The 24,687-nt window shown below is 34.4% G+C and overlaps 1 protein-coding gene across 3 annotated transcripts in view; it reads left to right on the top strand.

Moving 5' to 3' along the window:
* The window catches only part of LOC133202580 (methyltransferase-like protein 27), an 83,554-nt gene that overhangs the window by 39,176 nt on the left and 19,691 nt on the right, over positions 1-24,687 (top strand). Inside the window, exon 1 of one of the 3 annotated variants that reach the window (XM_061338418.1) lies at positions 14,586-14,670. The exons of 1 other annotated variant lie outside the window; for it this stretch is intronic. The gene's annotated coding sequence lies outside the window, so the exon portion shown is untranslated. Of the gene's footprint in view, positions 1-14,585; positions 14,671-24,687 lie in introns of those variants that run through there. One more of the 3 variants, XM_061338420.1, reaches the window with a different exon arrangement.

Raw genomic sequence — 24,687 nt, 5'->3', positions numbered from 1 at the left:
ATTTTTTTTTATAATATTTTGATAATATACTCATACCTAAACTACTACTGAGAAATCTGCCTATATTAGTAAAGAAAACACATTTTCTATCTTCTTTTGATTTGAAAGTTTTTTTTTTATTTTATTTTACCTGAATGTCTTACTTAGCGCCAAGATTTTATTTTCTCACAAAACTCACGGTTTACCGAGGCATATCCAAACGCAATACAGCAAGACATTGGTTAATCTATCAACTTATATTCCTCGTCATTTGCTACTCCCAACTTTTCTAGCTCATATACATTTCACACTAGGTGATTTCGAGTTATTTTTCCATCGAAAGTACAAATATATATATTTCTAAACAATGCACCTAATTCCTACCTGTAGCTTGTACCAGCTAATAGTCCAGGTCAAAACTCGGTAATACTCTACCTTTTATGGAAAGTCAAAAGTTAAAACTTACATCAAGATATGTCCCTGATCTTAGAGCTTTCGCCCACCTACCTGTACTTTGTACCAGATAATATCCCTGTTAAATATACGCCACAATCCTACCTGCCATTGATACATGCAGAATATATTTAGTATTGACAATATTACCCTGATTTCAAAGGGTTTTCCTAACCTACCTGTAGCTTGTACCAGCTAATAGTTCAGGTCAAAGCTCGGTAATACCCTACCTTTTATGGAAAGTCAAAAGTTAAAACTTACATTAAGATATGTCCCTGATCTCTGACTTTCTTAAAATAAAATGAACAAGAGGCCCAAGGGCCTTAACGGTTACCTGAGTACTATACAACAACTGATAAATGAAGCTTTGTTGCCCAATAGCAAGAAAAATAGTATGATTAGCATCAACAAAATAATTGGTCTAGTATCTATCTGTCCCCCATTTATCTCTATTACCATGCAGACTATTAACAAAACCCCATATTATTACTTCTCACATTGCCCTCTCTTGGCCTTTGAAGAACATTTAAAAAGATAAGTTATATTTGTCTTGTTTTTATTCATCTATTATTTCCAAGTCTACCTGATCATTAAAACTATGAAAGTACTTTTTATATTATACAATAAATATTCTTGCATAATTCTTTTGTTCTATTAACCTTTCAAATACATTGTTTACAGTGATTAATTATCAAAGGTGAATGGCAAAGGGGAATAACTTTGCTCAGCAGAATACAAGTTTATAGAGCCCTGGCCAATACCAGAACACTTGACTAAATGGTCCAGGTGTTCAAAATTCTGATAAAAATACCTTTGCATATTAAAACTTTTACTCTGTTTGCCTCGAATATGCCAAGAAGCATAGAAGATTTTCAAAGAAATGCATTTTCACTATATTATTAAATAAATTAAGCCCCACCCTTACACCAGAACATCTGACCCTGGGGCCATGAACTCACAATTCTGGAAGAAGCACCCTTGCTCATCATAACTATACACTTGTTTCTTTGCTTTATAAGCAGTAGTAGAAAAAAATATTTTGAAAGAAATTATGCATTTTCACTATATAATCAATTAGACTCCCCCCCCCCCCCCCCCTTCACCAGAACCCCTGACCCAGTGGCCATGAATTTAACAATTTTGGAAGAGGCATTCTTCCTTATCATAACCATGCACTTCCTTTGTTTGAATAATACCAAGGAGCAGAGAAGAAGATTTGGAAAGAAATTATGCATTTTCCCTATATAATCAATAGAGCCCCACCCTAATACCAGAACCCCTGACCCTGGGGCCAGGAAATTCACAATTTTGGAAGCGGCAACCATGCCCATCATAACTATGAACTTAGTTTATTTAATATCCAGGAGAGAGAAGAAGATTTTCAAAGAGTTAATGCAATTTTACTATATAATCAATAGAGCCCCACCCTAACACCTGAACCCCTGAACCCAGGGGCCATAAAATTCACAATTTCTGAAAAGACAGTCATGTTCATCATAACTATGTTCTTAGTTAGTTTATTCAATACCCAGGAGCAGAGAAGAAGATTTTCAAAGAATTAAATAAATGCATTTTCACTATATAGTCAATAGATCCCCACCCTAACACCAGAACCCCTGACCCTGGGGCCATGAAATTCACAATTTTGGAAGAGGCACTCTTGCTCATCATAACTATGTACTTAGTTACATTATTTAATACCCAGGAGCAGAGAAGAAGATTTTCAAAGAATTAATGCATTTTCGCTATATAATCAATAGAGCCTGGCCCTAACACCAGAACCCCTGATCCTAGGGCCAGTCATGCTCATCATAACTATGTACTTTATTTAATACCCAGGAGCAAATAAGAAGATTGTCAATGAATTAATGCATTTTCACTATATAATCAATAGAGCCCCGCCCTAACACTAGAATCCCTGACCCTGGGGTAATGGGATAATTCACAATTTTCGAAGAGGCAGTCTTGCTCATCATAACTATGTATTTAGTTACTTTATTTAATACCCAGGAGCAGAGAAGAAGATTTTCAAAAGAATAATGCACTTTCACTATATGATCTATATAGCCCCAACCTAGCATCACAACCCCTGACCCTGGGGCCATGAATTTCACGATTTTGGTAGAGGGCTCAATGCTTATTACAATCATGCCAACAGTTTGACTACTTGATGTCCAGGAGTAAAGAAGAAGATTTTTAAAGACTGCATTAATTTTGGTGGTTTTAGCCCCACCCCTCAGGCCCAAGGGGGGCAGGGACCATGAAATTTACAATTTTTGTTCCCCTTCACCCATAGATGCTACATTGTATATGGCAAATTTGGTTGAAATTGGTTCAGTGGTTCAAGAGAAGAAGCTGAAAATGTTCAAAAGTTTACGACCGACGGACAACGCACGCCGACGGACGAAAACAGATAGCAATAGGTCACCTGAGTGACTCAGGTGACCTAAAAATGGAAGAACAATGAAGGAACCAATAGTGAGTCCCAGTTTTACCCCGACCCCTGACGGAGTGCCACGATTCCACTGGTTTCTGAGAGATTTCTGGTAATCGGAAATGTTTCTGTAGGAAATAAAACATTGAACTCCCACAGCTATTACACAGTATACGATAGACCACAAGGAATTGAAGCTGCTACTCTTGGGTTTTAACACCACCATGTTGACAACTCATTTCCACACTAGTCAAAGACGCAGTTTGAGTTGACTTCTAAAGTGCCATTGCTCCGCCATTCTCTTTGCTGCAGTTTCGGTATCGCGCATTCAGATGGTTTGCGTTATACTGCACGTGGGGATATGCAGTTAACTTCCCCCGCTTTATAAATCAAATTTGTCTAGCTCGCACTCGCCCAGTCAGCTTTCACGATATTCCTTCCCTTTGTAGCGCTAAACTTCTACGGACAAGGCCTTCTGTTTGACAGTTAGTCTTTTACCATTCTTTGTTCTTTGAGCTGATTATCCACAGTGTCTAATGTGAACCGACAGGAAATTGAGTTATTTTTCGCTGAACCATAGCGTACCTTTAGACGCCGTTGGAATGGCTTCCTGTTAAATAAAAGCAGTTACTTTACTGTATAATCGCTTGTTTTGCCAACCCAAAAGCATATCAGATAAAAAGGATTTAAGATTAGAGAAATTTTGACATCAATGATGTATTGAAAAATTGACAAACTATATACAACCAAACTACATGCCAGCTTTAGATTTCTCTGTATGAAATATTTACCACCGGAGAAAACTTTTCAGAAAGTTAATGTATCCAAACACATCGATCAGTTCCGTTTAATACAGTCTTTAATGAAGTAGATACTCATATCAAAAAGGGGTGTTTAATGGAAAATACTGTTATATAACGGAAGAAAAGCCCAAAGTGTTTCATGTCTTTGTCAAGACATTTTCAATCCCTAAATTGGTATGGTCAATGCAATTAAAATCTCATGTATTATTCATACGGAGGGAATCTCACAGCAAAAATGGAATCAATTTTTGTCAATATATGGTACATGGATATCAAATATTTGTGTAAAATTTAATGTGCTGTTTAAGAATTTAGATTAAAGTAGTTAAAATTTTCTGCTTCCTTGGGCTGGAAACAAATTGATACACAGAACTATGATCAAAAGGAGAAGAGATGTTTATCACATTATACACTTTATTTTCTCGAAAGTTTACATATGTAATAATCTTCCTTAAGGGACAGAAACAGTACAAAATGTAGTCGGAAAACAAAAGGAAACAAAAAAGTGAAATGTCATTACTTAATCCTTGTTTTGGATAGGATAGTGCGAGTAACATGTGTTCAGAAGCCATTTAAGTACTTTCCAATGGGTTTAATATCGGTTTTCAATCCAAAATGCAGTCACTCCATACAAAGAATGCAGTTTACCCTTTTAATCAATGGTTTTATTGAGAATGTTGCGCGGCGGTTCCAAATTTCGTTTCAGAAATCCTTCCTGATTAAGATCACCGAATTGGCTTTTTTTTCTTTCTTATTGACATTTGACGACAAAAAACATTAACACATCGTGTGTGTGTGAGGGGAAGTGTTCACGGATGAAGAAACAAATTTTTCTCCAGTTTGAATGTGGAAAAGTTCAATAGAGGCTCAAAAGGGATGAATGACGAAAATTTTAATTGTAAACAGTTGCATTCAGACATGCCGATCACCCGGTGTTTTCTCAATAGAAATGTGAAATGTACAACGCTCGACGTTCAAGAACTCTTGATCATTAAAAAGCTTTTAAAAACGATTAAGCGTGTTTAATTTTCGAGAATTGTCACTCGCATGCTCTGCTTGGCGTCTGTATTTTACGTGTCAAAGTCAATATTTATGATGTTATCGGTAAACCCCAAAATATTGATAGGTAAAACAATTACACCTTACTCAGCAGAAAAAAATCTTATCAAAATTAATAAGTTGTTGGCTTCAGTGGACATTGATCTTTCTATATCTTTACATGAAATACTTACTTTTCCCCCTTTTCTCAATAAATAAAATATGATTGTAATTCAAATCTCAAAGGTGAAAAGAAGTTATCTTGATTTATATTATTTTCTGATACATATTAATTTTCGATTAAGAATAACAAATTGCAAATGTCTTATTTTGAAATTCATAATCACTTTCTATGGATTCAAAATAAACAATTTTTTCTTTAATAATACTTTAAATACCAGGGCAGTAATTTAAATTTAAACTCATTACTAAACAACAACAAAAAAACATTTCGCAATTATTAAGGGGCGGAGATGCGATGAGATCTGGACGAACATTGCTAGTGACTTCGGGAAAACCAGTTTGTACTATCGGCACCACGTGGTTATTTTTTAGAAAGAAAATGATATATATACGTTCAACTTTACTCCGAGTTCATTGATGATGAGTAGATATGGGAAAAAGCTTCTTAAAACAGCAAGGACTGTAACCATAGTCATGATTATCTTTGATTGATCTCCAATCTGATGTAAATCAGATCCTTTCAATATGTGAGCGGATCTAAATACCATCTGTCCACAAGTAAAGAAGCATAACTCTATTTTCAATAAGCACTCTATATGGCCGAAGCTCACATTATCCTTTGCTTTAGCAATTATATATATACCCCAGTGGGATTGAGCCAGAATGTCACAAAGCTGACCCAGATATATTTATATGGTTGACTAAATACCGGTGTATTAGAGTAGGATTTCCACATGGTAGAATTCTACTCCAGAGTAGGATTTCCCCAGGGGGGGAGAGATCCTACAATAGAGCATACTCTCCACGGGGTGGGGTGGGTGTGGGATCCTATTCTAGAGTCATCCCCCCTTTTTTTATCAACCAGAGTGGGATCTCCCTTATAATTTCATATAAGTTGTAGTAATCAATTTAATATATTTTTTATAGGATGTGGATACATGATGTATAATTTTAAGGAGAATTTTTCGCGTTCTAGAATCTATATGGGAACTGCAACCTACCCCAAACCCCTTATTTGATCAGGGACTGATAAGGGCAAAAAATTACAGCTATCAAATTGATTAACGCTTGAATGAGCTGTAAGATGTGCATTACATTTATATATTATCTAAATGTGTATATAACATAAAGCACCAAATCCAATAACTAAATATTGAAATTAAAAATGTGTACTTTAAAGACTTAAGTCTAATTCTAAAATTACCTTAATTTATTGTTAAAGTAAATCAAATGTTGATCATAATAATTACGCCAGGTAAATATCTTTCTATTTAAATTATTCTGATTTTCAATGTAGGCAGAAGTGAAATTTACTATGATATGCAGGGCATTACTTAAAGGGGAGGAGGAAAACTAGCTCTAATGGGAGGGAAGGATGACACCCCCTCAAACCGGAAAGTTGACTCTAGAATGCGATTTCCATGGGGGAATTCTACTCTGGAGCCGTTTTTGTGGGTGGAATCCTAATCTAGAGTTAGTTTTCCGGGGGGGGGGGGTAATCCTACTCTAAAGTCAGCTTTGGGGGCGGGGGGGTGGGGTGGTTAGACCATCTACCAGACCGGAAGTGATTTATAAAAAAAATCATATTATGAGAATTGTCGTGTACTCATTATATGAATTTCTTACAATTTATTTTTTAGTAAAAGGTACTTGGAACCTACATAATGAAAGCCATATCTCCAATAAATCAAAAGTTATGGCCTATTCAAAGTAATGTTTAAAATTTTTTAAAAGTAGGTCAAACTTCAAGGCCCAGGGGTCAAAAATCATAGTGTATTTATAAGGTCTTGTCACAAGCAATACTCAGCTTTAATATGAAAGCCCTATCTATTCTCATTCAAAAGTCATGACCAAGGTATATGTTTTTGAAAAGTAGTTCAAACTTCAAGACCAAGGTCACGAGGTCAAACATCATAGTGTATTTAGAAAGGCCTTGTCACAGGTAATATACATATTTAAAATGAAAGTCCTATCTCTTCTCATTCAAAAGTTATGGCCAATTCAAATTAATGTTTAATTTTTTTTAAAAGTAGGTCAAACTTTAAGGTCAAGGTGAAGGGGTCAAAAATCATAGTGTATTTAGAAAGGTCTTGTCACAGGCAATACACATGTGTAATATGAAAGCCCTAATTTCTTCTCATTCAAAAGATATGACCAAGGTTAAAGTTTTTGTAACGGACGGACAGACTGACAGACAAATGAGATTTAATGTCCCCTCGCTTTCATGAAAGCGGGGGACAATAACATTAGCAGGGGTGCATTTGGCAAAACACTGCCATTCTTTCTATTAAAATGAAGGGTACCCATTTCTTATCCGCAACTCCTTCTATACCACTGAATAAAATTTAATGATACTTTCACAGATTCTTTAATACATAATGCCATTGTGCACCTCTTATTTTAATTTTTTAGGTCTCCCATAGCATAACATAGATTTTGCCATTATAAATCTACATGTATCTGAGGCGCGGGGTATCATTTTGTGAGCTCAGTGCTCACAGTACCTCTAGTTTACAAATAATTTATTGACCATGCGACAGAAATAAATTCTTTAAATAAAATTGTTTATGTCCAACTTTAACAATAAACTCTTCATGTCAAAATACAAATAACCTCATAAGAAAGGGGTGTTTCTGAAAGGGGTGCAAGATTGATCATCCTCTTTTGTTTGTCTTTGACATGTATGCAGACAATGCAGTCATGTTGCAGCTTCTCCTTTTATGTACTTTCAGTACATCAATTCCACTGTCAGTACCTTTCACATGTTATTATTCAGGGACCAGAAAGTACAAAACATTTTTGCTCACAGTTAAAGGGGAGGTGCGTTGCTAAACGCAACACCTACACATTGATGATAATTTTGTTTGACATTTTGTTTAAACTGCTCCTGTGATTGACATATTCACTTGTGAAATGTTTAAATGTATCAAAACATTTAAATAATTCAATGTGACAAGTCTATTACAAAGAAGTGCTAGGACTGAGCATCCAGTTATTTGAATCTCTTTCATGTTTTGCTGTTCTGCTGGAGGGCTTGGAAAGGTATCTGCCATAATCAATTGGCTAATCTTGTCATAGCTACATTTTAATTATAAATTCCCATGTAAAGTTCATTGCATGTAAAGAAGCGTTGCATATGTAATGATTGTTATGATTTGTAGTGTATATAATAGATCATGGAAACAAAGAATAACTCAAATTTGCTCAAAACTTCACTCGGGTAAAATTTAATGTTCAATGGAAGTTCTATTGTTTTTGTTGATGACCAGTTGTCAGGCATTCCTCTGTCTATTATACTGATAATACGTCATCTTTTGAACTACTAGTAATTAGCAAGGGGATGTCTAGTTTATGCTCAATGAGCTAAATTGCTGCATGTATAATTAATACTGAAATTTTCATTTTATAGACTACACTCCACCTTTGTGACATTCTTGATAAGCATTTCAAATGCTTCAAACCCATACCTGGGCTTTTTTTAAATGTACTTCTATCCTGTTCCCATGATCTTACATTTAAATTGTAAATTTTATCAAACACCCATAACATAAGAATATTTCTTCCTAATTTGCCAATTTCCTGCATGAATATGTAAAGCAGTCTACATTTACATCTCAAGGATTATTAAATACTGAAATGAATAACTTACTCCTTGAGTATCCTCTGTACGTTTACATTTGAATTGCACCTACTGGGAATTATTAACGCCAAAAATAATGAATTGTTTTAGTGATAAAAGAAATACTAAACAAAGAAGGACAATCAGGATTTTTATGCCCCTTGATCGAAAGATCCCGGGAATATATTGTTTTTGTCCTGTCTGTCTGTCTGTTTGTTTGTCTGTCTGTTGTCAACTTTAACCTAGCCCATAACTATTGCGCTGTCAAGGGTAAGGCTTTAATATTTGACATGAGTGTTCATTATGACAAGACCTTTCCGTTGGTACAGAAATTTTTGATCATGTGACCTCAACTGTGATACCACTTCAGTCTACGTCCCACTCCAGAATTGTGTTAGAATCGGGGGCATACTGTTTCACAAAAACACGTTCTGTATTCCAATGCAATACTTAATTTTATTAATTGTTAAATTAGTCTGAATTATAAACCGTTTCACAAATTCCAAGGGTTTAAATATATATGTACGTATTACTTGTAGTTTATGCAGTATACTTTATAATAAAATAAGCAATCATCATATGGCAAAATTTATGTTGAATGATAAACAAATGTTTGGTAGAAAGGGGCTGCAATATCTGACTCATGTGTTGATGAAAGAGGCAATTGTCTTGGGAGTAGCAATGTTAATTTGCCTCGCATATAGAGCTGCTCTTAAGAAATGTAAAGTAACAGAGACAACTGTCAGGACAGAGATTGAAAAGAAAATTTTAAAACAAGATGTGTTTGTGAAACACTGATGCCCCCGTATGGCAGCTTATGGCGAGGGTTGAATTCTCTCAAATTCATGTCAAACTCCAAAGGTCAAGGTCAAAAGTGTTGGTACCCAAAGGAAGGTTTTGTTACAAGGAATACGCCTGTGATATATGAAAGCCCTAGTTCTAACTGTTCAAAAGTTATGACCAAGGTTAAAGTTTTTAAAAAAATGGGTCAAACTCTTAGGTCAAGGTCAAAAGGTCAAAAATATTTATACCAGCTGAGAGGTTTTGTCAAGATGAATACACATGTGAAATATGAAAGCCCTACTTCCACCTGTTCAAAATTTATGGCCAAGGTTAAAGTGTGGTATTACAAAGAATACACCTGTGAAATATGAAAGCCATAGCCCTACCCACTCAATAGTTATGGGCTAGGTTAAAGTTGACAACAGACAGACAGAGAGACAAACAAATAAACAGACAGACAGGCAGGACAAAAACCATATACCCCCGGGATATTTCGATCCGGGGGCATAAGAAGTAGAAACAATTGGACAAGTTTTTTATGTAATATTTATATTGTAATACTAGTACTCCCCACAATCGAAGTTTAGTGAGATGTAGGAATAACCTTGCCCGTCTGTTCTTGAAATTTTGTCCAAGATATTGCTCATACCTTGTACAGCGATTGTTTATAACCCGAGTGTCTTAACCTTAACACAAGGTTATTCTGGTAATATCAAGGTCATTCACAGAAAAGCTATATCATGTTTAAAATTTTTGGTTGGTCTGGAACTTCTTTGTCCAGAAATATTGGAGTTTCTTACTTCATACACAGATTTCTTATGATCTGAAGTTGTGTCATGATCTTCGCCTAAGGTCATTTGATCGAGTTCAAAGTCAATTATAGAAAAATTATAGACCTTGAAGTTTGACTCAATTTTGCAAGAATTTACCAGTCTTTAAGCGTAGTCATAACTTTTGAACTGTAGATGTTAGGATTTTCATACTTCACATGTATTTATTATAAGATCTTTCCAAGGATATAAAAATAGTAATGACCTTTGACCTTGAACTTTGAGTTTGATCCACATTTAAAAACATTGGCGTAATTTTATAATGGTTAGTGCTTTGGGCTTTCATATTTCACAAGTATATTCATTGAGAACAAGTCCTTTCTTTGGGTAACAAAATTTTTCATCCCTTGACTCTTAAAGTTTGACTTGCATTTGAGAAACTTTAACCTCTCCAAAAGCTTTCATACGAAGCATCAGTGTTTCACGAACAAAAAATTGTTCTCTATTGGAAAAACATTGTTGTCTATATTTCACTCAAAGATTACCGGTACTTATGACCTGAGCATTTCTCATTATTAGCGCTACAGGTCAAAGACGAGAAGAGATTATTCAAAAGTAAGGTGTGTGTCATTCGTCCGTCCGTCTATAAACAATTTTTCAAAGTCCTACTCCTCCTACAGTTTTGGTCTGATTTCAATATATCTTAATCACAGACCTTTGGATCGCTTTAATCCGATTTTAAAAAAAAATTCCTTTTTATTTAAATTTACTGATACATAAACAATCTTTATTACTACCAAAGTTCATTTCGAAATTCTATATACATGTACTTCCCGAGATATTCTATAATCAATTTCAAAAATTGACCTACTTTTTTAATCGAAATTAGCTTGAATTGGTCATTCACATGTATACAGACGGTGTTTGAAGTGCAACGAAAAGCTGCATAGTACTTGCACAATCTTTCAACATTTTAAAGTTGATTTTTCTTATTCCATATCATAAGGTTAAGTCCGTAATAATTCCTTTCGCGAAAAAAAATAGAAAACGTCTGCATCAACAACTGCACCGCCATGTTGTTTATGAATGTAAAAAGAGCTAAGATTGAACGAATTTTCCCAGAATGTATAATATACTTCTCAATTTTTAAAAAAAAAAATTAGACCGCTAAAATGTTCTTGGTGACAAAGCAAGATCATACAATGAAATATATGGAGATAACGAACAGTATTCAAGCTCAAAGGTCCATTAATCAATACAAAATAGGAGCAGAGCAAACACGGACCTCCAAACATCAGAGGTGGGATCAGGTGCCATGGAGGAGTGAGTATCCCCTGCCGACCGGTCACCCGCCGTGTGCTCCTTGTCATCATCGGGAAATAACAGAAAAATCCGTCGACAATTCAGTGTGTAAATAATGGCCTAACAATAAGTGTGAAAAACATCAGTCAGCATTTGACTCAATGATAAATTGTATTTGCTGACAAGGTCATTGTATCGACCATAGAACTTACGAAATGATGACTTTAAACGAGACAGCTGATATTCTTGTTTCATCAACTTATTTGTCAATAATTTACCTCGTTTTAGAAATTGTACATACGTAGAGCATGCTCTTGCGTATCGAATCAACTGAGAGATATAAACTTCGTATACAGGTGATGAAGGATATTGCTGCATAAGTAAGGGAAGTTGACGATTGAAAAGTTAAAGTCATAACGTTTATCATAAAGCTTGGTTGTTAGATGACCATTAACTAAAATATCCAAATATGAAACAGTGTCAGACTTCGTGGTATCTTTTATCTCAAGCTCACCGGGATATAGAATGAATTCCGGGGAAAATTTGTCCCGTCGTTCCCGATAACAGTTAGTGTAACTTTTCAAAGGCCCCAGCTGATGTCGAGTAAAAAACTAAGGTCAATTTTTAAATGGGTTTCAGAATATATCGGAAAGTATACGGGATTTCGAAATGAACTTTGGTTGTTATGAAGATTGTTTATATATGAATAGATATGGATAGAAAGTAAAATTGTAAAGCATTTGATTTAAAATATTTTATTGGCGAAAGTGCGTACTCTATGTAAATAGTTCCATTACTTCCATACCTTAACTTTTTGAACACCTCAATTTTTTATAAGCGATCTACTGACCTGTGATCTTAGTACACAAGTAGACTACATTAAAACTACATTAAACTGAATACGAATCGTAAATAGGCATACACCATTTTCGATGTTACATGTACTTTAATTTATTTATCGTGTGACTCTCCAAAAAGGTAGGGCATTACTAAGTATTTACCTAGAGTATCAGCTGTTACGAGCTACAGGTAGGTTTGGGAAATCCTTCGAGAACAGGATAATCTGTTCACTACCAAATATATTCTGCATCTTTCGATGGCAAGGTAGGATTGTGGCGTATATTTAACAGGGATATTATCTGATACAAAGTACAGGTAGGTGGGAGAAAGCACTGAGATCAGCGACATATCTTGATGTAAGTTTTAACTTTTGACTTTCCATAAAAGGTAGAGTATTACCGAGTTTTAACTTGGACAATTAACTGGTACAAGCTACAGGTACGTTGAGGAAACCACTCGAGATCAAGGTAATATTATCAATAACATATGTATTCTGCATCTATCAATGACAGATGGGATTGTGGCGTATATGTAACAGGGATATAATCTGGTACAAAGTACAGCTAGGTGGGCGAAAGCTCTGAGATCAGGGACATATCTTCATGTAAAATTTATCAAGATACTTTCCATAAAAGGTAGAGTATTACCGAGAATTGACCTAAACTATTAGCTGGTACAAGCTACAGGTAGGTTGGGGAAATCCTTCGAAATCACGGTAATATTTTCAATGCCAAATATATTCTGCATGTATCAATGGCAGATAGGATTATGGCGCATATTTAACAGGGATATTATCTGGTACGAAGTACAGGTAGGTGGGAGACAGCTCTGAGATCAGGGACATATCTTCATGTAAAATTTATATAGTGACTTTCCAAAGAAGGTAGGGTATTACCGAGTTTTGACCTAGACTATTAGCTGGTACAAGCTACAGGTAGGTTGAGGAAACCATTCGAGATGAGGATAATATTATCAATACCACATTTATTCTGTATGTATCAACGGCAGGTAGGATTGTGGCGCATATTTAACAGGGATATTATCTGGTACAAAGTACAGGTAGGTGGGAGAAAGCTCTGAGATCAGGGACATATCTTGATGTAAGTTTTAACTTTTGACTTTCCATAGAACGTAAAGTATTACCGAGTTTTGACATGGACTATTAGCTGGTACAAGATACAGGTAGGTTGGGGAAACCGTCAAAATCGGTGTGGTATTATCAATACCAAATATATTCTGCATATATCAATGGCAGGTAGGATTGTGGCGTATATTCAACGGGGATATTATCTGGTACAAAGTACAAGTAGGTGGGCGAAAGCTCTGAGATCAGGGACATATCTTCAGGTTAAAATCATTTCTGACTCTCCATAGAAGGTAGGGTATTGTCTTGGACTATTAGTTTGATGAAACTAGAGGTAGGTGACAAAGAATGTCTGGGATCAAGGTTATTTTCTTAAATAAAATAAATATTGTTTCCATCCAGAGTACGTAGAGAAATGGTGGATATTGTACAGTTTTTTAAGCTGGTACAAGCTACAATTATCTGCGATCAGGGCTATATTGTCATGTTAATCTTGTAAAAAGCAAAAGTATTTTGATTAGAAGTGTATACTGATCTGGGATTTCAGATCGTAATTTTTCCAGGATATGCTAAAATGAATTCAGCATGCACATTCTACGTAGATGCATGGGAGAAACATTTTGAGAGAGCGTAATATCTTTATGTTTGATTAACCATTTGACTGTCATTGGTCTGTAAGAATATTAGTCTTTTTTGCAGGAATATTAGCTGAAACATGTACAAACTAACGTAGAAGGCACGTAGGAACAGGGGGTGGTGGTGGGGGGGGGGATGGGGATGGCAGGGGGGCTGCCAGGGCTAAACAAACAAACAAATGTCTAACATTAATCTGATACCTGTCAAAAATAGGTAGAAAAATTAGGTGCATTGTTTAGAAATATATATATATGTACTTTCGATGGAAATATAACTCGAAATCACCTAGTGTGAAATGTATATGAGCTAGAAAAGTTTGGATTAGCAAATGACGAGGAATATAAGTTGATCGATTAACCAATGTCTTGCTGTATTGCGTTTGGATATGCCTCGGTAAACCGTGAGTTTTATGAGAAAATAAAATCTTGGCGCTAAGTAAGACATTCAGGTAAAATAAAATTAAAAAAAAACTTTTGAAATCAAAAGAAGATAGAAAATGTGTTTTCTTTACTAATATTGGCATATTCTGCATATATCAATGGAATGCAGAATTGTGGCGTATTTAATAGGAATATTATCTGGTTCAATGGACTGGTAGGTGGAAGAAAGCTCTGAGATCAGGGATATATCTTCATGTAAAATTTACATAGTGACTTTCCATAGAAGATAGGGTATTAGGGAGTTTTGACCTGGACTATTTACTTGTACAAGCTACAGGTAGATTGGGGAAACACTTCGAGATCAAGGTAATATTATCAATACCAAATATATTCTGTATGTATCAATGGCAGATAGGATTGTGGCGCATATTTAACAGGGCTATCATCTGGTACAAAGTACAGGTAGGTGGAAGAAAGCTCTGAGATCAGGGACATATCTTCAGGTTAAATTTATTTTTGACTCTCCATAGGAGGTAGGGTATTGTCTTGGACTATTAGTTTGATGAAACTAGAGGTAGGTGACAAAGAATGTCTGGGATCAAGGTTATTTTCTTAAATAAATAAATATTGTTTCCATCCAGAGTACGTAGAGAAATGGTGGATATTGTACAGTTTTTTAAGCTGGTACAAGCTACAATTATCTGCGATCAGGGCTATATTTTCATGTTAATCTTGTAATAGCGAAAGTATTTTGATTAGAAGTGTATACTGATCTGGGATTTCAGATCGTAATTTTTCCAGGATATGTTAAAATGAATTCAGCATGCACATTCTACGTAGATGCAAGGGAGAAACATTTTGAGAGAGCGTAATATCTTTATGTTTGATTAACCATTTGACTGTCATAGGTCTGTAAGAATATTAGCCTTTTTTGCAGGAATATTAGCTGAAACATGTACAAACTAACGTAGAAGGCACGTAGGAACGGGGGGGGGGGGGGGTGGCAGGGGGGCTGCCAGGGCTAAACAAACAAAAAAATGTCTAACATTAATCTGATACCTGTCAAGAATAGGTAGAGAAATTAGGTGCATTGTTTAGAAATATATATATTTGTACTTTCGATGGAAAAATAACTCGAAATCAACTTATGTGAAATGTATATGAGCTAGAAAAGTTGGGATTAGCAAATGACGAGGAATATAAGTTGATAGATTAACCAATGTCTTGCTGTATTGCGTTTGGATATGCCTCGGTAAACTGTGAGTTTTGTGAGAAAATAAAATCTTGGCGCTAAGTAAGACACTCAGGTAAAATAAAATTAAAAAAAAAACTTTTCAAATCAAAAGAAGATAGAAAATGTGTTTTCTTTACTAATATAGGCAGATTTCTCAGTAGTAGTTTAGGTATGAGTATATTATTAGAATATTATAAAAAAAAAATACAGTAATTTTTATCTTACAACTTGAGTCGATTTTAAAAAATAATCCATCTTTCACTTATGGAATCGTCGCCTGCATGGGACAGTGGTAAGAGCGTCTGCTCTAGAGTCGCGGAGTAAGGAGTCGATCCTTACGTCGCAGGTTCGAACTCCACTGCGGGACGTGGCCATGGAGACCGGTCCTTCGGAGGAGACCATATAAATCGAGGTCCCGTATCCCAGTAGGTGCTGGCACGAAAAAGATCCCTCACTGCTCAATGGACCTTTAAGTGCCGAGCATAGGTTATCAGGGTTGGATTGGCTGTAAAAATGGGGGCGGGATCTTAAGGCAGCCTCTAGACATATGCTTTTTTAAATGTTCATTTGTAACGATACGTGCCTGTTCCCAGGGGATAATAACACCCCCCCCCCTTTCGCGGATTTTCTATTCCTAATACACATAAACATTGCATCAATCGAAATACAAATGAATATTGGAGAAAAATATATATCGTATAATACAGTTCAACGAATTTTATTTTGAATTTGAGTGAATCCACGCTTGTCTTCAATTTGTCCATATTTGATGATTAATTTTAAATGGATACATTGTTTATATGGACTAGTATTTCTACTTTTACGTGTACGACTTAAGAGGCAGTCCACCAAAAAACCAGGCAATGGGTGGCACATCACATGTCATGGATTTTAATTATTTTTTGCATTTAGACTTATAAAAGCAATTGTTTACACATGGCAACATCAAGATTTTTTTTAGTGTTCCTCTAGTCCTATTTTTGGTAAGTGCTTAATTTTCAGTGCAAAAAGGTCAACAAGTTGGTTAAAAATTTGCTACGTTTTTGTTTTGTTTTATTTGAAACAGATACTCAAAAACTGAATATGTCAATAAATATTATTTATAGTATAAACCCTAATCTTTTATAATATCAATGAATAAGACACCAATTTATATTTCTTTAGAAAAAATTATGTGGTCTAAACTTCAGTTAAGCAAGTGACTTAATGAAGTCACTATCCAATTTTCATTACGTTCTAAAATCCAATACATTGAAATGTCAGAACTATCTCCTCATGTTATTATGAAATCAAAGTACAAATTATTGAATCAATTTAAAAAAATGGTGAGAACAGGTATATTGAGTGAAATAAGAGGCGTCAAATTATCTACTTTTTATAAATTTATCCAAATTAAACCGATCCAGACCGGAATTATATAAAGAAGAAAGCTACTATGATTTCATCATGAAATTTGGTTGTTTTGTTTCAATATGGTTTACAAATTGCTTGATTTATTTTTAAACATGTTTTCTAGGTGGCAATTACCATTAATTTTATTACTTAATAATTATGCATTAATTTCGATCGGGATCGGTTTTATTTCAATCGGGATTGGTTTCTATATTAAAAATTAGAAATGTTTTCTAAAATCGCTCTTCGTTGTATTTTATCATAAGAATATGTCTGTGTTTTATTTCTTTTCTGTATATTACATGGTTTTAGACGATGTTATCCATAGATTACATATATTTTAAATACTAAATGTTTTTCAGGTCCATGAAGATCTTTTGAATTACTTGTAAAACATCTGTTCGATTTCTTGATACACACCTAAAAAAAAAATATTTATTTCATGTAACAATTAATAGTAAATTTTAAGCTTAATAATAAGATATCTCATTTCCAAGAAAAATAATCTTTTAAATTATCTGGAAAAAAAAGAAAATCTAAAAAAAAAAAAAAAAGTCTTGCAGTGGCGAAATTATACATGCACGTACTTTAATCCAGCAAGTATCTTTTTTTATGTGTAGAGCCTCGGCTTTAATCCATTTTTTTTTTCATCCATTCATCATATTAAGGAATATTTTCCTGCTCTAAGAAATTTAACTTGAAATAAATACGAAAAAAACCTGTACACTTACATACATATAATCATGATAATAGAGCCCAGAAAAAAAAGCGGTGGAGGGGGGGGGGGGGTCGTCTGGGCGGCATCCGTTTTGTAACTGGTTTGATAATAATGAGATATTTTGGAAATTTACCAACCTACTGACTTATTTTAACTCCATATAAAGTATAAGGATATGTGGAACAATTGTCAAATTTTAAAAACGAAAATAAAAAAAAGTTCCATTGAATCATCTGTCGTTTTAGTGTCAGCATGAAGTGGGGCGTCCAGCAGTAGTATTAGCAACATTTTCCTCATTAAGTATTAAATTTATAGATTTCTATAACTTTTTTTTCTATTTCAGTTTTTACATTTTTAAAAGATTAGTATCAGTTCTCTGTAATTATCAAACAATGTCAAAAATGCCTGGCCACACTACCCTTTCAATTTTGATAAAACTTTTTGTGTGTATTCATACTGTCACATCATTAATGATTTTATAATTTTTTATTTTAAAAAGTGTTTCGTTGCTATGGTAACGGCACATATTTTTTCCCCTGTATATTCTTCCTAAAATATGACCAAAAAACGCGATTTTATAGGTTTTACTGAATAAAACAGAACTTATAAGAAACAAGAGAATGAAAAAACCTACTTTTGTATAAAAACTACTATCATTCTCTTTAGTATTACATAAGAATTTCCTAAGAACTGTAATTCTACATAATGTCAAAATAACTCTTATATTTGGTGATTTGGGAATTTTGCCAAATTAAGAAAATTTACATTTCAGACCTCTTTTCAAAGTGATTTTTTAAACCTTTGCACACTGATATGAAATTTATGAAGCAGTGCATTACAGAGACTGAATATAAGTTAGTCTAAACACATGAAAATATTTATGGGACATTTAAATTTTTTTTTAAGAAAGCTGATGAAAAATTACTCAAGATCTACAAAATGCACATATCTCAAAGAACATTTGCGCATTTAAGGAGGAGAAGGACCTTGAGCTGAAAAAATACTTGTCATTCAATTTTTTTCATATTTTGTATATTTCTAATTAAGTATGTCCCACATATCTTAAAGCAGTTATATCATTAGGTTTCTAACCTTATTTTAGAGATATTGATTGACAAATACTATGCCTTACAGTATCTAAGTGGAGTTTTAATTCTCCATGTTTCCGGGCGCATTACTCTGTCCATAATGGGAATTTTTAAGCATACATCAAAAAATATCAAAGTGGAAATGTATCTTTTAAAATATTTCAGAGTATACCTAGGATTTAAAATTCGAAAAAGCAAGTTTTGTCTATCACACTGCATCTGGATAGGGAAAATTAAGCACTTTTTAAGACAACTTAAACAATAAAAAACGTAATTTACAAAAAATTCTATCATTCAATATTTTTTAATTTACGTTGAAATGCAAATCCTTCAAATTATTGATTAACTGTAAAAGTTTCGAATGATGAAGCTGACCTCATTATTTCACAGGACATCGTTAAAGAGGACATAAGCGTGACAAAAACGTGTCATGTTACATTTCTCGAGTACGGGAAAAAACCAACTATGACGTCACACATAAATAAGCGAAATAAGATTAACTACATAAGATTTCCGTCATCAGCCATTCAGAAATAATATTTGTGTTCCCCGTTTCTCAAAATATTTCATCATATACTGATTATGACCTGTTTTTACATAATAATACCGCCCCTATGTTCACTGAGTATGATCTTGCTGTACTAACAGATCGTGTATGACGTCACCGACTTGTTGGACGCGCAGTTTAGGGAAACAGAGGAGTGGATCAATCTTTTTCATAATTTGTTAATGTTTACAAGAATGTTAAAACTTTTTTATTCTTTTTATATAAGATGGCAATTAAAATTAAAAAAATTGTCAAAAAATTATACAAGAACTGATGCTTTACACGTTTTGCACTTATATAAACGGAGACTATGACGTAGTTAAACAGAGTCATGTGACCATGTGTCCTTCATCCCCTTAATATAGAACAGAAATGTTTCCTTTCTACCTGTTTTGAAGTCACCTATAGTAAATGTAGTATATATAGATGGATATGTGTCATGTGAAAATATTCACATCCCATTTCCATAAGCATTAAGATATGTTGGAATGTACTTTATCTGTCTGTCTGTCCAACTCCACACTCCATAACATGAGTAAACATGATCGACCTAAATAGAATGTGTATTCTGTTAACTGCATTGAATTGACCAAGGATTGAATTATGATTCATGAAAAATCCATAGTATCATTGCTTCATGCTAATCTATGCAGTATCCTTTAAATAAGGTTTCTTATATAGATAGATAGATAGATAGATAGATAGATAGATAGATAGATAGATAGATAGATAGATAGATAGATAGATAGATAGATAGATAGATAGATATAGATATATAGATATATATATAAACCAAGAGAACTATGAACACCCAACCAAAACCCCCGTCCCCCTTCTGTAAAATTAACAAATTCAAATTAGACTGAACAGGCATGTCTTCGGTTTCCTAAAACTATCTCCCTTGTAGGTTGAGCTAAAATATATGAAATAATATTTTTTCCTTAACATTCTCTGTTACCGTGGAAACAGGATTGTAAGATTTGCAACCAAAATGGCTAAGAAGAAAGTACTTTATGTACCAAAATCTGCACAGTCTAAACAGAATCTGAACCACCGACACTAATAGTAAACAATTATTGCTAATTAGTGTTGTGGGATGTGACGAGTACTTCCGCTCTTACTTATTCGGTCCGACAGTCGATCGTGAGCAATCGTATAATGCTGACTGCATTTTTGTTATTAATGCATATTAGTTAACATATTCAAGTATTAACAACACTTCATGAAGTGCACATCTCAACTTTGCTGAATTTAATGTTGCATTAATCTGGAATATTCATCATTACTGAATAATAAGAAATAATTCTTAATCTTTTCTCATCCCAGTTTTATCAGAAATGTTCATAATAAATTACACTAGAAAAATTATTTTTAGGAAATATAAAATACAGTATATGCATGTGCTATTAACTCATTTAAAAAAATAAAACAATTTATATAATCTATTATGATAACTGTAAAGACGTTTTGTACATGTATAGAATTACCTATCAATACTGACTTGTTTAAAAACATCTATAGCTGAGGCAACGCCCGTGAATAAAATACATTCTGGATCACAATATTATTTAATGCACTCGGAAAAGTAATTGGACAGAAAAGAGAAATTATTTAACTTAACTTTTTAAAAATCTTTTTCTTTGCACGTTTACATAAATTTACCAACTTCCGCGGAATATTTGCAACTATTGTGTCGCAATATTAGATAGGTATTTGACGTCACTGATACATCAGTGGAATCGTGGATTCAACCTGAATAATAAAGCAAATTTTAAACTAAATATAATGTTTGGAGGTGAAAATTAATTCCGTTTTTGAAAATTAACCAATTATTTTTGGTTGAATGATATTCTTTAGCGTATCAGTTCTAAATATTTCATAGGGGTTCTGATAGTAAGATGTTTAGCCGATTTCCCGATGCTACGGGAGATAACTCTTTCATCACAGAATTTCATAAAAATGACTATCTATTTTGCAAGAAAATTACTATTGAAAATATTTTTCTCACTGATTTTATTTTTTAAATTAAAAGATGAAATATTTCTTGATTTAGTTTGGAGTGAATTATAGATCTGTTGAAAATGTATCAGAATTTACAGTTCTTTGTTTCCGACCTACATTCAATGGTTTATATAGGGGAAATCAAAAAACAAAACAAAACGATATTTTAGTAAATAAGCTATTTTCAAACAAATCTTTACTTACATTAATCCATATGGACTACATTAATATCATTTTCAATAAAATATCAAATATTCGTCACATTCGATGTGCCGCCTATTAATACAATACTGCCTGGTTTTTCTGGTGGACTGCCTCTTAATATATAATTACCAATTGTAAATTGCCAGTGAAATAAATGTAAATTACCTGTGAATATTAATTAAGAATATTTCATTTATTTCCGTATACATGTATTTTAACACATGTTGAATATTCCACGTGCGAGTGAATAGATCTACTACATAATGAACGATAACTCGTACTATGAGCGATAACTCGTGTTCGCCTACATGTACATTGTACCATCTAGTGTTAACCATTAATATTTTACCATTTTTCGGCGTTTTCGGGGGGGGGGGGGGGGGGTATTACTGATTACTAGGGAAAAATTCATTTTTCAATTATTTCTTGTCCGATCTCAACTATTCGGCCCATCTCAGACAAGCAAAAAACGACTTCGAATGTGTTATGCATGTGTCCAAGGGACACCCCCTTTCAAAGTAATTTTAAAAAATATATAAAACTAGAGCCAAGCTCGTTGCAATGCAACGAATAGGTCTTCCGTCGGACCTCTGGACAGAACATAGCGACCTTGAGTCAAGGTCATGCAAAATTTTAAGGTTATAAACAATCCTGTAAGGGGCATCAACTTGCAATGTTTCAACAGTAGAAAGACAGTAAAAGAATGTAAAATTCCCCTGTCAGTGAACTTGAACTTGTCCAAATAACTTTGCGTCAAGCCATGACACATTCTGCAGCTGGTTAATAGCAAACACCATCTGTTTGTCACCGACATAAAAAATTCACAGTCATGTATTCTTTCAGACTATTCATCCAAAACATCATATCCTAAGTGACCTCGAATTTAAGTCAAGGCCATTACACACTCTGGATGATATATTTATCATCTTTTCAGTGAAATGCAAATGCATGCAATTTTTTCTATTACAAAATTATAGACCTTTTTGTTTGTTTGTTGTTTAACGTCCCTCTCGAGAATTTTTCAGTCATATGGAGACGCCATCATTTGCCGATGGAGATCTGCAAATTTTAACCTATACTCGGCACTCATGGCCATTGAACAGTGAGGGATCTTTTTCACGTGGGCGACTAGACCTTTTTGAATTTTACACTTATTATATCAGTAACCTTGAACTTGCCTAAATTACCCATGCTAAGGTCATAAACAACATTTGAACAAATTATGAGCTTCTAGTGACACTCAATGACAAAGATATTCCTGAAAAAGAATATTGCACTTTTCTGTCAGTGACCTTGAACTTGCCAGAAAGACCTTGGATCAAGGTCAAAACACATCCTTGGATCATAAGCAATCTCTGTATCAAGTAAAAGCTTCCAGTGATTTTATATTACAAAGATATAGCATGGAAAAAAAATATTTATCTCCCAGTGACCTTGAACTTGCCGGAATAACCTTTATTCAAGGTCAGGACAAACCCATCTCTAGCAATCTGTGAAAAAGTTTCCTGTGTTCCTTCCACCTATTATAAATTTATAATCCAGGCACGAATTTTGCCACTTCTTCTGCCAGTCTAGTACTATGTTATCTCAAACCGATGGATCATAAGCAATCTTTGTTCCAAGTATGAGCTTCCAAAATTATAGCACAAACAGTAATCTTACACTTTTCTGTCAGTGACATGAACTTAAAAGAATGACCTTGGATGAAGGTCTTGGCAAACCTTTTGTCATAAGCAATTCCTGTATCAAATATGAGCTTCCAGTGACTCTCTATTACAAATAAATGGGTCGGACAAAACTTTGCTATTTTTTCCAGTGACCTTGAACTTGCCGGAATGATGTTGGATCAAAACCATGATACACCCTCGGATCATTAGTAATTTTTGTACCAAGTATGACCTTCCAGTTTCTTCATAACAAAGTTATATCCTGGGCAAACTATCACGTACAGACGGACAGCTAGGCAGACGGACAGTGTGATTCCAAAAGACTCAAAACACCCCCACCCCAAACCCACACACTTCGTTTGGGGGGATACATAAATTCCTATGTTAAAATATGAACACTCTTTCCGGCCAAACCTTCTCCCTGGAATCAAGGTTTTGAAAAAAAAATGAATGTATGTTATGTTGGAAATTTTCTCATTCTAGTCCAGGTTTGGGGTTCTTGAGAATACTATTTTCAAATGACCCCATACGCGGATCTAGATGGGGTTGGGGGCAGTTAAATGTATATACTAAACCAAGTAAAAGTGACCATGGAAACCCCCCCCCCCCCGCCCCTATAAAACGCGGACCCTTCCTTGAAAACGCAGATCTGTGTTAAAATGGTATGAAAAGTATGAAGCTTTAAAGGTCAAACCCCCCCCCCCACCCGCCACACACAAACACACACATAGGTTTTTCACGTTTGGGAAAAGAGTTTCTTTTTTTTGGCTCGTCAAGAAATTTCTGGGTTGAAATATTTTTTTTACTGGGATCCCCCCCCCCTCTCCCCGTGAAAAAAATTTCTTGATCCGCGCTTGGACCCCATCTAATTTTTACTACATGTATCCGTTAAAAGAGGATGTGACCCTTCATAATTACCAAAAATATTCTATGTTAATTTTCGTTGTTATGGCCCAGTGGTTCTTGAAAAGATAAAAATGAGAAAAATTTACAAGTAGCTTTAGAACGACAACGCCGATAACGCTTATATACACCAAGAAAGCAAACAAAGATGAAGAATTGTGAACAGAAAAGCTTACTTGGGCCTTTGGCTTGGGAGATGAGATACTTATTAAAATTTGAAATTATTGTGTCATTTTTTTACGATCGACGGGCCTGCATTTCGAAGAGAGAGAGAGAATTTCTAGCTAGGTCTTTGAATAACATTGACATCGGTTCAGAAAACCAGGTCTCTAGGAATGTACATGTATATAATATAGGCAGTGCCTTTCTCTCGGATTTCATCACCTGCTTCTGTAAAGCTCCATCCTCACTTGTACTTATATAACCGACTGCGAAGGAAAACATTGTATTTATTTCGGGGATGGGGGTATACGTATAGCACTTGATGAGAGGAAATTTATTCACCTATATGTTCATTAAATATGAAAGATTGCTTCCGAGTATTTGTATACGATCGCATGACTTTCGTGTTAATTTATAAAAGTTAGATTATGTAAGCAAAGAACTAAACTAACATTTGTTAGATGAAT

The sequence above is a fragment of the Saccostrea echinata genome, unplaced genomic scaffold (assembly GCF_033153115.1).
Source record: "Saccostrea echinata isolate AGI-Se365-2 ecotype Australia unplaced genomic scaffold, CSIRO_AGI_Sech_v1 ptg000047l, whole genome shotgun sequence".
Lineage (NCBI taxonomy): Eukaryota > Metazoa > Mollusca > Bivalvia > Ostreida > Ostreidae > Saccostrea > Saccostrea echinata.
Note: the sequence above shows the minus strand (reverse complement) of the source record. Positions and strands in the feature narration are given on the sequence as shown.